Source organism: Numida meleagris, chromosome 2, assembly GCF_002078875.1.
Source record: "Numida meleagris isolate 19003 breed g44 Domestic line chromosome 2, NumMel1.0, whole genome shotgun sequence".
Lineage (NCBI taxonomy): Eukaryota > Metazoa > Chordata > Aves > Galliformes > Numididae > Numida > Numida meleagris.
In genome coordinates, this window is record NC_034410.1 from 70,857,965 (window position 1) to 70,874,072 (window position 16,108).

A 16,108-nucleotide genomic window follows, 5' to 3' on the forward strand; every position below is an offset into this window, starting at 1 on the left:
TCTTTCAACAAAAAGGCGACTATATGGCACCTTTTACAGCTCTGTGTGTGCGTGTAGACTTATGCTGTATTATGAGGGATAGTGATAGCAAATCTTGAAGGAGACTTTATATCAGTCTTTGAATTTCCACACCCACAGCCAGTGTGTTGCTCAAATAAATACACTATTTCACTGGCTGATGTGGTCTACTCCAGCAAAGGAGTCACAGTCAGATGCTTTGTTAACTGTGCAAATTTTTTTGCTCACATTACTTTGTAAGCTAGTTATTCGAGACAAATATGTGCACTTTGAACTGAGGTGTCCCAAAAACTTCGCTGTAACTCAGCAACAAATAGCTGAGTTAAGACCCGTGCAATATTAACAGAAAACTCTCTAGCAGAGTGTTTTTGGCCTGATTTAGTAACTCTCTAATAGCATATACAAATATTGATTGAAAAGAATTAATAAGAAAATGCAGTGACATTTAAAATAAATCCTATAAATGTCAAGGTAGTCTAAGGAAAATGTTCATCTTCAGTTAACCATTACAATCACAAATAAAATATAATTATTACAATTAAAAGGAATTAAAATGAGCTGATTTGTTTTATGGGTCTTTAAATTATCAGAACCTTCAGAAGAGTGGCTTGCATGAGAAGATATTTCCATTAGAATAACATACTTCTCAGAAAGCATTCACAACTCTTGGATAGCTTACAAGTGTTGCAGGTTACGTTCAGATGTCTGGTTATGCAGAAGCCAAAATCTTGTGTTAAGAAGTGGGACAGTTGGAATCAAGTATGAAGAAAATTAAACTTGACCACCATTGTCATACAAAAACATTTGAAAATTAAAAATATTTAATGGAAAAATTATATTTAAAGCATATGAATGGTTGTAGATAAAATTCCGAGTGTTTTCTCAATTTCTTTTACTGCAGTTGGTATAAGTCTGGCTTACAGCATTTTTACTGTAATGAATGCAGAAAATTCTGCTAGCTTCTTAACTGCTTGTTTTTCAAGCTTTTTAAAATAATTCTTCTCCAGTAAATATTTTTGGTGGTGATAGTATTATAAAGTGTTTAAGTTCAGCCAGTTCAAACCAAGTGACCCATCATACGTGTACTGGAAATACCTTATTGGAGGTTGAGATCTCTGAATTTCAGAGATTTTCCTAGGAAGACAAACTGTTCATGAATATTACTACTTGAAGGTTTTGAAAGCATTTTACCTTCTTAGGTATTCTGCTTCTGTGTCTTCACCTTTATATTGACTATTTCTTCACCATACTTTATCATAAGTGAGCAGGAGTCATTTGTTTGAAGTAGGTTCATTGAGTTCTCACACGGTTAATTAATGCATCAGAAATTTTACTGCTGCCACTGAAGAGATCCTGGTAAAACAGAATTGGAGATAGAATGTACTGAAATTTTTCAAGGTAAATGAAGTTCAGAATATGATATTCATAACGAACAGAAATTGTAAGTATTTTTTTTAACTTCACAAATACATATATACTGACAATGACAGCAGGTTAAATTGGTTGTACTCCTAAGTTGTCCTTAGTTACTTATTGTGCACTATAAATTTACACCTTTTGAAATGATGAAAATCTGTCCTATTAAAAAAAAAAAAAGTTGGCAACATTAAGAGCAGTTACTGAAGATAGATAACAAAAATGTAGAACTGAAAATAAAATTTTTTAACCTTTAAAACATAACAATGACATTTTTAAAGTTAGCATTATCTTTTGCATGATTTTCTGCATAGTTTATCTTAGCAATACAATAAAAAGTAAGTTAAACTTTTAACTATTAACTATTTTAATTTGGTTAGGTTCTTTGCTTACAAAAATATGTCTGCTCTCTCCTTTCATTTTAATGACATCTGGATCATGGATATTCTACAGATAATGGTTGTAGTAGGTTAATAGGATTATTTTGAACAAAAGAAACTTAGTGAGATGTACATTTGTTTTAGTTCCAGCCACACATGAAGTACGTATGGCCTGTTATGGAAAACTCTGAAACCTGCACAAAAGAAGCATTGATTCTGTCAGCTTTATATTCAATGTATTTTTCTACTCTAGTGCCATTTTTAACTTTTTAACTTTTGCTTGAGGGACTACACCACATAAAATGGTGTTGAAATACATGTAGTCTTCATGCGAATTGCAGCAAATGTAGATCATACTGAAAACATAGCCCAGACTTCATAGAAGGGAAATTTCTCTCAATTGCACTGAAATACAAGTCAACAGAAAATTTAATAGACATGTAGAAGGGGGAAAACTGGGACGGACAGCAATTTTTTCTTTAGCTTTTTTGCCATTATAATGAAAAAAAATCCTTTTGCCTTAATACTAGTTTACACACTGTACATTTTCAATAGTTTCAACAGAAATGGTACACACTGTGAACATTTCAGCCAAGACAAAGACCAAAAAATTAAGTCTGTGCTGAACTTTAAACTGTTTTGAGGACATTTTGCTATAATGTAACATGTTCTGCATATTTCTGCTGATGTATACAAAACTGATTCCAATTGTCTTTATGAAGAAATGTCTAAGGTATCTAATGTAACAAAATATTATACTGTTAAGGAGGTCTGTTATGAAGAGATCTCTTTACAGCACAGTAAAGTGGATCTAATTTGCTCATGATTAAGAAGAGGAGTTAAGTTTCACTTTTTATTTTCAAAGTCAATAAACGGCATGACTTCCTCCCAGGCAAAAATCTATCATAGTCTTTTTTGTTTTATAACAAGTCACTACGTTATCTGAGTTTTTTTGGTTGCTTTATCTTTTTCTTCTTATTCCTGCATCACTTAAGTTTGTAATACACTATTTAACTAATTTATCTCTTCTGTAATCTAACTGTAGCTCCTTTTGCATTTTATTAAAAAAAAAGATAATTTAAACAGTAGATATTGTGATTAATATTCCAGTTGTGCTTAGTTTTTTACAGTGTGTAGTTGCACCAGGGAATATGGTATAAAAAGTCAGTGATATCTGAACTGTAACATTGATTAAAGAGCTGAAAATCATCTTTGGGCATAGGTGTTTCCTTTTAAGGTCAAGAGACTGGTTGTCATTAAGCTGTCCTCTTTCGTTCTTGTAACTGAACTGTATGTTAACCCCGTGACACTTAACAACAGCTCATTTTAGATTGAAAAAAATTAGATTTAAAGAAACAAATTCAGAATGTTAATTCTGTGGGATCTTGTCTGGTCCATAATCCATTTTATATGTTGCAGTAAGCCAGAACTTTATAACAGTGGTCTCATCACCCAACAAAACTAGCTGGACTAAAGTTGTTATAGTGTGCTGCATTGCATTTTAGCACATTTACATAAATTAAATTTGTGTCCTTCACAATAATTGTAAATGTGATCACTTTCATATTTTTTCCCAGGAATTCTGAGAAAAGGCTCATAAGATCCTTGAAATTAATACTTGTTAATGCTTCCGGAAGATAAGCTAAGAGATTCAACTGTTCATTAAAAATTAAGATATGACCAAAAACTTATATTTATGTGAATATCAAGAGAATGAAAAAAGTACGCATTTTTTTCTTCTGTGTTGTAGTAGGCGTGTCACAGATCTCGGTCTGTAACGTGAAGGTCCTTCCCCATATGCTTGCTATTGGTTCACCTACATACTTGAACCTGTGTCGTGGACACAGGGGGCTGTGCTTCTTTGTTTTCATAACAAAGGGCACAACAACTCCATGTGTGGCCTTTCGGAAGTGACAGGTCAGAAGTGGGATATTCAATATGATTGGCCAGGAGCCCCAAGTGGGCTTCTGGAACAGTCTAGTAAAAAGATAAGAAATACTATATAGTTCTGTAGCGTTTACCAATAAACGCCATTTTGCTGTTCATCATATTGATGTTACGTGCAGTTGCTGGCCAGGGACCAGGTTTAGGTTCTCTATGTGCAAGAATAATACCAAAAGGGTCGCCGGAGTTAAGTAACAAATGGTGCCGAAACCCGGGATTGAATCAGGGACCTTTAGATGAAATGAAAACTGTTGAGTGGAAGAGTTATTCTTCCATTCCATTTCTCTACCAGCTAAACTGTGGGAAGTCAATATGTGGACACTCCTTTTCTACCTTCAATCTACATTTACTAGTTTGATTGTCCCTGTTCATTGCAGGGGATTTGGACTAGATGACCTTTAAAAGTCTCTTCCAACTCTAAGGATTATATGATTCTATGATTTAGGATATGATCTTTTTACTATATGAAATCTGGAGAATTGGAAATAAGGAGAAGCTTATCTTCCTTTTCTTCAACTGTCCTTTACAGTGACATTCTCCTTCCTAATAGGCAGTTTATGGGTTTTTTGTTTTGTTTTGTTTTGTTTTGTTTTTCACATAGAGTATGCAGAACCTGTCAATCAAAGCTTTCAACAACAGATATAATTTTTGAAGGGGGGGGGAAGTGAATGAATAAGTTATTTTAAGAATAAATACCTGGTTCTATGGCCACAAAAAAGATGGTATCAGGGTCATTCACTGCTGAGCCTATTAATTCTGTGTGTTTTTAAATCAAAGTAGTTCGAAATTCATACTGCCATGAAAAGAAATAGAAAAATATTATTTATAGTGTTCGCAATTTTGATTCTTCTCTTGCAGTTCTTCAGTTGAGAGCTTTTTTTCAAAAAACTAGAGGGAAAGAGTCCTGTTCTTTTGAATAACTTGCAGCATACAGGTTGTAATAGAAATGTGGAAAGTGAGATGTTGGTAAAATGGCCAGTAGAATTTAAGAATCCTGGGCTTTATACCAGTTGTAGCAACCACCAAAAGACTTGCTTTTCAGTGATTTACAAAATCTCACAAGCTTTTTTTTCTGGAATTGAGGTGACTAGCTTGCATTTATCTAGTTGTCTTTCTTGGTTTCTTCCAGTTATTTAAGTGTTTTATAAATCTCCATGTCTTCAAGAAGACACCTCCAAGTACCTTTTCAGTAATTATTTTGAAGTATTTATACCAAATACACAATCAAATTCCTTTTCTTTACTCATCAAATGTCACTAACAAACAATACATTTAGTTTCAGTAATATCCGTAAAGTTAATATTTATGTGCTTTTGTTTATTTTTTTTTTGTCTTTCTGTCTAACATGAAGGACAGTTCACACAGTGTATACAAGAGCTTTATAGTTAAATTTATGCTTAGTTCACCTCAGTCACCCAGTAGGAAGGAGCATTCCAGAGACAATGATATGCTGTAGCAGCTCTCTAGTATAAGATGATTTTCTGCTTCAGTTATGGGTTTCAGAAAGTCTTAGCTAAAAATTTAGATTCAGTAGAGACACTGATGAGAAAGGGTAAAACGAAAGAAAACGTCCCCCCAAATCAAAATCAACTTCTAGATGAGCAAAGCCTGGAGAAAATATTCCATCAAACACTGCATTTTCCTTCTTGATACTTGTTGATACACCAACTCCCAGACAGGAGTTCCCAGAAATGGGAACGAGCCTGCTCCACAAAGATGGAGACAGTCAGTTTAAAAGTCTGCTTCAAAAATAAAAGAATCTTTAAATGGCAAGTGACACCAGTGCTGCTGTGGTGCAACAATAGGGATAGTGGGGAAGTAAATGTGAAACCCTTTACAATTATGAAGAATAGATTTTTAGATGGCAAGGATTGTGGAGAATAGATTTTTAGAGGGGAAGGACAAAAGGAAATATTTCTGATCAGTCTTATCTGTGAAGGGCTTCCTTGAGTTAATATTTATTTCTAATCACACATCATTCTTGATTTCAAAATTCCTCTTTAGGATAGTTTCAATAGCTAATTACTGCTACTATGGAATCAAGCACATCCTTCATTTGTACGCTACATTCAGCTAGTTTTAGCTTCCTAGCACTGGTGGGACACTTTTTGGTTTGTTTATTTTGTTCTGCAACAATGTTTGTCAACGGTTTATGGGCGTTCGGCCCGGTTCCGTGACGAAGGGGATGGGGGATCCACGGGTCCACACCCCGTGAAAAGGGAAAAGGGGAAAAGGGTAAGGAGATGGCCCTGAGAGCAAAGTACAGCGGCAACAATCTGAGGAGAAACAAACTAATTTACTAAATAAAATATCGGAATGCAAAACAACACACTATAATACAATATAATTACAATTTAAGCTGATAAATCCAATACAGAGAGAGAGAATGTCCCAAAATCAAGGTAGGCCTTACTCTACTACCGACGATAAGACAGCTGGAGAGCGAGGTGCTGCCAAGACGAGAGACAGGCGGAAAAAGGGACGAGGTCTCGTGATCTGCAAGTTTTTATACTGCGAGCTTTTATCTTTTCCCTCTGGCTGGAAATGGTAACAGAGGAGAAAAGTACCATGGGGACTGTGGTAGTCCTTCTCTTCTGAGAACCAGGTATATCCACTACATGATGTTATGATGTGGAATACCAATAACCAAAAATCACAAAACCATGACAATGTTAGAGATCAAGTTGATGATGAAATAATCAGTGAATTATACAATTTATTGCAATAGAATAGGCATCAAATATCATGTGCAGTAGCAGTGGTTTAAAATGAGAGTTTATTCTCTAAATTTCCTTAATTCCTTGCAGTTCTCGTAAAACAACAGCCATAAATACATAAATTAGGCTAAATACTTTAAAAACTTTAATGAGGAGGACCAAGCAGGGATGAATCACTGTGGAAAATGACTGAACATTAAATGGAAATAGAATACCAAAGCATTTTGTTTTGCATTGTCATATAATTTTTATTACATCTCATCTTTACTTGCTGTAGACTACACCAGTCAAAATCAACAGTTAAAAATGATATTTTTAAAGGAGCTAAATCTAGGGAGAATCTTTGGCCTAGCTTTCCACTTCCCCTTTCCTCTTCAGAAACGTAGGCTGGAATGTCTTAATATTAGCTTTGATATTTATGGATATAAAAAACTTCCATGTTATATGATGAAACCACCATGTTGTTAAGCTACATCTTACACAAAAGTTTCTCATTGCAGTTAAAAAGAAGTAACAGTTTTGTGTTCTTATCTAGAGTGACTTGTTGACATATATAAATCAAGGACATTATAAAATCAAACCCCTGAAATGTATCATCCGTGAAATTAACATTTTTGAAACTGTTTTATGAATGCATTAGCTCTAAAAGGTTTTCTGCAATAGAAAACCGGGTAGTTTCAACAAAGATATGTCTAATTTTTCATTATTTTTCTTTCACTGAAGATAAAAATTATTTTCTGAAGCTGAATTTAACTGCACAACAGTCATTTTCCATACATATCATCAGTACTTTGCGTTGATATTATTTTACTCTTTGTTTTTCCCGTTAGTTACAGAATCTTTTTTCTCACTATGAAGTCTCATGTAAATGTGTAGCATCTGTAGCACTGTCCTCCTACTTCAGCTTTCTTTTAAAATTCATAAAGTTCTCAGTTGCAGAGATTTGCTTTGTAGAACATCAGATGTATCTAAGTGGCCTCATGCGTGAACCAGGGACAGTATACATTCATTCCAGTCTGTCTCAAAGGCTTTGCTATTCACGTGGCCTTGGTTATTATAGTTTTATCTATTTACATTCCCCAGTGAATTCATGCAGCACTTCTCAGAGGTACAGAAGGAAGTATTGCTGTTCACTTTTCACAGATGGGAATTGATGCATAACAAAATAAGTGACATATTTGGAAAGATAATTGAATTGTCTCTTTTTTTCTTTTGCATTATATGATTTTCAACATTTAGATCTCTGAAGATTAAAATAAAATCGGCTGTGAAGCTGAGCAACATAGGAACTGGGCTGCTGGCCCCAGCTGTGTTGATGAAAACTTGCAGTTACCATTAGCTCAGCTCCCTTCATCAGCCACTCCCTGCCTGGGAGGAAGTGTTTCATCAGTACACTCAACTGCTGGTCTGCTCAGCAGCACTGGGGCTTGAGCTGCCATGGCCTTAAGACTGTAAATAATGGCTCATATTTCACTATAGACTTCTTTTTTTGTATTTACACCTTTGTCTTTTTGATGGACTGAGATCTCTCTCTTTAGTGGAGCTTAGATTCTCTTTTCCCTCCTTCCAAATGTTTTAATGACATCTAGCTAATAAAAACTTGAGAATTTGGGTGAAATACTGCTTACTAGTGCACAGGTGATTGTTAGGAAGATGGTCTTCTAAATTTCTTAGACCTTGCAAAGTTGGGCGAAATAACATTTACCTGTTTTAAGCAATCTGATAATAAGTATCTCCCCAGGATTGAATAGGAAGACTGTGGTATCATATTTCAGGTTGATCTTCTCTGGGACTTTGTCTTCCTCCCTTTTTATGCATCCATATTAGCGAAATTGTGTATAAATTGACAAATACCAATACATAATTTAATTTATTGTATGAAAAGAGGCACTGGGAGATAAGATACTGAAGACAAATTACTTCTTCCACTAAACCCAGGCATTTTGAGTTCCAAATCAGTTTCTAAAATTTGTAAATATTTGCTCCTTCATTTCACAATCCAGTTTTCCTATCTCTGTCTATTTATTAGGAGTGAATTATAAGGATTTTCATTAAAAATAGTGTGCAAATGGGAAAACATAGACATTTGAAATATAGTTAAAAATGTTTCTGCTGTGAAAGTCCAGCACATCTTATGTATCCAATTTAATGTTAAAAAATAAATTGAAGTTAGGTTAGAACTAATGTCAAAATGTTTTATTATTATGTTTCTGATATTATAACTTTTCTTCAAAACAACCCAAAATGTATATCCAAAATTTGTTATGTATTAAAGAAAAGATAAATATTTTGTTAAATTACATCTTTTTAGTGCAATAACAATAAATAGTTAATAATTACCTTGTCAGAGAGAAATTTTCAAAAGGAATTTACCTTTTAGACATCTTTTTGTATGTTCACTTTACTCTTACACTACACTGAAAACCCACTTCTATCTGCAACGTCTGATTTTCATTCTGATTACAGTTAACTTATTTTCTAGTGAAAATAAGTGAAGGGAAAATATTTGCTGCCCTGAGATGCTCTAATGCATCTGATACAGGCAGAACCCAGAGGGAAATGATTGCTGGAGAGTTCATTCACTTAGTAGTGAGAGAAGAGAGTCCTGTGTTGGCAGTAGGGAAAGAGTATGAGGTATAGACCCGTTGCTATATTTTTACAGTCACTAATAAGAAGATACAAAAACACTCAGTTCTTCTTCATGACTTTTACCGAACTTAAGTATGAGAATTCTCAAAATCAGATTTTGAATGTTCTAGCCTAATCATTTCATTTAAGCCCAAACTTTTCTAAAATTAGCAAATAAATAAATGAAATAATCAGATTCTACACAATTTATTGATTATATTGTATTGATAATTGAACCAGGAATTTATTTTTCTCCACAGAATTTAATCTAGTTTTATCTTAATTGTTTTAGAAGGAATGTTTTTTGAGACTACCAAGGACCTTATTTATGCAATGTGTAGTCAATTATCCCTATCACTGAGGGAAATACCAAGGTCATGTTTGGCATATTTAAGAAAAGGGAATATTATCAATTTCAATGCCTTACATTTGAGAGAATTAATATAAGTGAAGGAATGTGGTGTTATCTTTCATAGTTGAGAAGTAACCCCTCCTAGTTGCATTTTTAATTGTATGCCCTCTTTCAAGCCACAGTGAGAGAATCCAAACTCTGCTGGAGATCAGTGTGGTGAATGAGCTGAGAGTAGATAAAGCTGTGGGATATACCATCCCTGAAACAAAGCATTAACTTTTGTATTTGTATGTGTGTATTTATTTTCACAGATGCTATAGCTTCTGGTAGCAACACTGAATCTATTCACACAAGTCCATTCAAGAACAAAAGCAGAGGGAGGGGCGAAGAAATCCAGTACCTGTAAGACCAGCAAGCTGTTTATATAGGTCATGTCAGTAAGAGTCTTGTATTTGGATATTTAAATATCTGTTAAATTAAAATAAGTGCTTAGAAGAGGCTCCTTCCTGAAGAGTAAAAATGCTCTGGAAAAAATGGAAATTGAAGTGAGTGGGGAACAGCTTTAAAATACGGATCTGAAAAGAATGAGGGAACTCTGAATTTGTGAGAACAAATTAAAATAGTAAAATAGAAGACTGTGAGGAGGAAACAGGAAGCTAAGTGTAAGCTGCTGGTATCAGTGGAAAATGTTTAATGTAGGTATGGAAGAAAAAAAAACACAGCAAAAACTATGATTACATGGTAAATCTTAAGCCACTTGCAGTGCCATTTCAGCTGATTTGAAGAGACAAAGCAGCAGTATAAGCAAATTCTGTAAAGATGAAAACATTGTACAAAGATAAAGTAAAGCAAGTGCACTGATGTTAAATTAGTAATAAAATTGCTGCAAATTACAGATGTCTCAATGATTTTGAAGATGAAGCTGTTAAACACCAGCAAACCGTAAATGGAAAATGCTTTAAAGAAAAAAAAATGGTCAGAAGTAGGATAAGAACTGTTCAGGAAGGTAACACTGCTCTGTTAGACAGCAGACTGAGAGTTTGACTCTCAGGATTTCACCTAGTAGCAGATGCAAAGTTTTGTTCTTTCTGAAGGATATGACAGTATTATTGTCTCAGAGTGCCTATTGCTGGACTGGTGAAGATTAGTCAAGTTGGTTAGGACTGTAAGTTGTACTTATTTAGCCCCACTGAATTCTTATCTAGTCTGTAAGTCTTGATGTTCCAGGAGGATCTGAACTTGGTCCCTGCATGGTGGAGAATCATTGATGCAATTAGGATGAGCTCATATTGCAGCTGGCAACCTGATGCTAGCTTTCAAACCCAGGGCTTGAGCCATAAGCTTGATAGGCCTCTACCTAAATTACATGTCGGGGAATTCTGTCTCTGTGTTTGACAACAACAGTTGCTTCAGAAATACATCAAACATTTTAAAGCAAGCTTGTATCTGCATAATGTGAGAAAGGACATGTGAAAGGGTGTTCTTACATACCATCCCATAGCGTTATTTTTAACTCAGGCAAGAGTAATCATTTTACAGATGAGTTATTCATCCCCTTGAAAAGAATGGATAGAATGAAAAAAAAAAAAACCTAAGTTTAGTGAGAGAATGGGAAGCAAAAATAATATTAAAATTCTCTGAGAACTGCACAATATTTTAGATTCACCTTAGAGTTCTATTTCCTTTAATGAAGTAGAAATATAAATTGACAGAAAAGGGGTTCAGAGGTAAACCTAGAGCAAAATGTTCTGATTTTTCTGCATCATCTGCTGCACCGGAGAAGAATTCCAGTAGTACCTGACAGATCTGCAAGGAAAGTGTAAGGAAGAAGGACTTGCAGAATTCTCTATTAATTTTTCAAAAATGCTGGAAATCCGCTGCTTCTCAAACTTTAATATTTCAAAAGACAAAGAGGAGCTTCTGACTCAAGACTCAATGAAAATCATAGTTAAATCTGCATTGGGATTTAACCAAGAAGATTTACGTTCCTAATCTTGCTTTTTTAGGATGGGAGAGCTCTCCACAGTGGGATGGATATATAATTCCACTTCATATAGGAGTTTCATAGAGATAAAAAATTATATCAATTCCTGTATAAACAAGTCAGTAATACAGTATTTGACATATTGATTAATACAGGAAGAATGCACCGAGAAATCCTCACATAATAATTAATAGAAGAATTTTAAGACATTACTTTTATGAAACAATCATTCTTTAAGAAGATGCTAAAAACTTCACATGATTTCTATGAATAAAATATATTTACTGAGCAAATGCTAAAGAGTACTGCTAACAGGAAATAGCAGCCCATAAAAATTAAACCCAGTCTCATTTTTTTATTATTTTTAATTATTGCACTATAGAATTTTAAATTTCTGGCATTTTGGAGTTGTGTTGAAATTAGATTTCAAGGTTTGCAAGGTAGGGAGTGGGGGTAATACTTTATACCTTGTCTATAAATAAGGATAAAACCTTTGTGCATATTAAAAAAATGAACTTTTTTGTTTTAAAGATCCAGAGAAAACATAATTTTATGTTGAATTTTCTCCTTCCTAACCAACGAATCTTAGAGCTTCATGGATGGCACTACAAGGAGTCTGTTCAGTCAACTGATGTGAGCACTTTCTGTATGGAAATAATATTTTCCAGTCCTTAAGATGATCTATCAAATATAATTTACCTATTTAAAACTTTAAAAGATATTTGAGGCTTAAATGAACATAAATAAAATTAGCCCAAGTGGAATATTGCCTGGGGCATTCTGGCTTAAGCAATTAGGAAAACTGAATAGGATTTCCTATACTTAATTTATGCATATTGCCTCTTCTCCTGTCAGTAGATACTGCTGTGAAGAGTCCAGCTCTTCTTGACTCTCTCCCATCATATAAGATCCCTCTGCGCCTTCTCTTCCCCAGGCTGAAGACTCCCAGTTCTCCTAGCATCACTTCCTGCATCACTTGTTCCAGCCTTTTCATCCTCTTTGTCACCCTTTCCTGGACCTGCTTCAGAAGTCCATGTTTGTATTGCACTGCAGAGCCCAGACATGTTCAGAATATTCTAGATGTGTCTCACTATGACTGAGCAGAGGGGAAAGATCATCTCCCTTGACTTGCTGGCAACACTATTCCACATGTTGCACAGGACTCTATTCATCTTACTTACCTCAACTCCACATTGTGGTCAACTGCTCATCCACCAGGACCACCAGGTCTGCCAAGAAGTATCAATTCCTAGACCGCTGGCCCTCAGCACATACTGGTGGGGGTGTTGTTTCCCCCAAGTGCATGACTTGGCCATTTCCTTTGCTGAGCTTCCTGAGGTTCTCGTCTGCCCACTTTTCCAGCCTGCTGAGGTCCCTCTGGTCTATCAGCCACTTCTGTATCTTCTCCAAGCCTATCCATCACCTAGGTAATTTATAAAGGTGCTGGTCCTGGTAACAGGGCATGTGCTTCTCTGTCCTCATGGTTGACATCACTGTCTTCCTGAGGCACATGTCATTAGGGTGTTTTCAATGTCCAATACTTGTATAATTTTTTCTAAGAGATACTTGGTTACTGCATTTATTTAGTGATGGACATTATACAATCACAGTTAAGTAAATCTATTGCAGTTTCTATGTATTGGGAGAAAATGTAGTGGCGATAGCTCTTTAGGAATATTGTTACAAGTAGCAAGTACTGCATTATTTTCTGTGAGTCCTGTCCAATAGTTACTTTTTAAAAATAATTGCATCGAGTTTAAATAAGATTTTCATTTTAATATGTCTGTTATGAAGAAAATTGTCTTTGGAAACCAAAAAATATTATAATCATTCCCTTTTACATAGCTTATTTTGTGTTTCACTGGTGCTTTTTCCAAGAGACTGAAACAACAATAGAAATTAAGATGCTGACTGGATAATTTTGAAGCTCAAATTTCAACTAAATTGTCTAAATGGAATAAAGTTAATCAGATTTTTGCAAACTGATTCAAGTGCCTTTTTGACTTTTACTTTCCCATTTAGAATCAGGGAATTTCCTTTCTGTCTTGAGTTTTGGGAAGAAAAATGCATTACATTACTATAGTCTGTGAACAGAGCTTTGCAATGTGGAGGAAGCATATAATCACCTATGATAAATGGAAATTACTATGACAGCTTGTGGAACTTCCTTAATAAAATTTGTCCAATGTCATCAGAGCCAAAGTGAGAGTAAGAAATTATATATTTAAGTACGTGATTATAGAATGATCATATTTTTCAAGAAATTAAGATAAAAAATAGCTGAAAAAAATACTCTGTGCCTATTATCTTACTACTTTTTCATTAGCTTTTTTTTTTTTTTTAATCAGTTAACATTTTTCAGAAACACAGTAATATTATACTTTTCTTAGAAATCCATCTCTCATTGATTATTCTTTTAAAATGTTTATACACTTTGTTACTCTGTGGGCCTGATGCAACACTACTGAAATAATTGATTTGACTTCAGGGATTTAAAATGTTACCTTATGAGAGAAAACATTCCCACCGAGGCTTTTGACAGGTAGAGAGAGGGACTAGTAACTTACTAACAGCCCTTTAAAATATACTGGCAGTGAACACATTTGCTGTAGTTTTGATGATATGGTAGTGGTGATTTAGAACTCATTTCCCATGGAAGCGATATTTGGCATGCAGTGATGACATAAATCACAATTAGTTTGTGACATCTCTTAACCTGCAACTTTTTTGGGATCATGATATATTTTATGATTTGAGCATAACATTCTGTGACCTAGAACCCAAGGTTGATTGAGTGCCTGATTTCATCATAAAAATAAACAACCAGTCTTTACCTTGAACTCTTAAAAAAATTACTGCAGCAGATTCAATGGCCAATAATCTTTAATGGTTATGATTAAATAGTAGCCATTACAGAATTCATTAAATGCCCTTCTAGTACAGTATTCAGAGGCTACTGTAACATGAATGAAACCAGGGCGTACACCAATCCTCCTGAAAAACATATCAAACTGAAAGAAACCAAACCAAAAGTGTTAGTTTGTTTGATTGTTTCAGTATGGAATAGGATATACATAGTTTGGAAACTAGTTAGTCCCTTTGTACATATATATTATGATGATGTCTTAATTTGCTGTTTTTCCTAGAATTTCCATCATAGATACAGCCAGATGTAAGCAAATAATAATTGCTTTGTCTTACTGTAAGTTTGTAAGCAAAATCACACCCTTTAGGTGTGACATCTACTGTTTTCAGTATTTCTGCATGAGCTGTGTACTGACCAATACAGGAAATAACTATGATTTTCAGAAGTTTTCTGAAAAGGAGTGGTAGGCCTTACAGCTCATTTAATATTTTTGAAGGGATTTATTATAACCACATTTGGATTCTGATAGATCTAGGCATCCTGCCCTGCCCAGATCCCTGCCCTGCCCAGATCCCTGCCCCATATCTCTTGCCTCTCAGTCTCATTCATCAAGCTCAGATGTCCTAGTCATTCACTGAATTTCTGAACACTGTGTGTAATTCTCCAGAGGAATTCTCTTAAAACTGTCCTTTAAGAGTCATGCCAAGCTTTTCGGAATATGTACGACTTGTTGGAGGGACGCTTCATAAAAATAGCCTAAATGAAAATGCTAGAAGGAAAACTCTGCAATTCAGTGCTGAATCCAACACAGACAACTTTTTACTTGCGGGACCCTGAGTCCCTTATAGGTTGAAGATAGAAACCATTTAAATCAAGTGCCTGTAGATCATAAGAGCTGTGCCCTTTAAATTCAGTGGAAGTCAGTTGTAGAAATGTATGAGTTGTCTAGGAAAAATATTACACTTAGGAAATTTTTATTGAGCAGGATTGTAGCATATCTGACCTTTTCCTTATGTTTGTAGATGTCATCATACAGATACAATGAAGTGCAGACTGCCAACCACTTTAAACAAAATAATGAAAGTAGGCAAGCTTTAATCCCCATATACTTCGTACAAATGTTGACTTTTTTCATCATCTCTACAGTATCTGTGTTACCAGTATTACGATTCTGCTCTTTTTACAGACATTTTTTCTTCACTCCTTTTAGACAGTTACTGATATTGCCACTTGTGCACGCCAATCCAGTTATTTCAGAAATGAAAAAAATTGTGTGCCTCTGCTGTATCTTTCAAAAACCTCCATGATGCCATCTAAGAATTTGAAAGCTTTTTAAAGCCCAGCTACAACTTTATGAGCCAAGGTGAGAACTTCCATTTAGCCTCTTGAAATCAAAACGGAAAATAAATCATTTAACCATGTCTGAAATACTAATGAGTTGAACAGCCAAACTTCAAAGAAAGTTGTCACCTAATTCTAGATTCTACCAGGTGCATCATTTCTTAGGCAGCTTGGCTGCTAAGATTCCTGACTTTCACTGGGGAGGTAAATTATCTCTCTCTGAAGTGCTCCAGCCAGGTAGGAAGGACATTTTCTCTTTGAAGTTTGGCTACTAACACTTCTTTCTGGAGGAGCTGAACTTCAAAGAGAAATACTGTTTCTCTTCCTTTTGGGTGTTGTGCTCAGAAGCATGAGGTGCAGCTGTTCTTTGTGTAGTGAAGAAAAGAACATACTTTTAAACAATATTTCTGTATACATATTAAATTGAAATTTCAGATTAGCTTATCTGTGATAGTATAAACT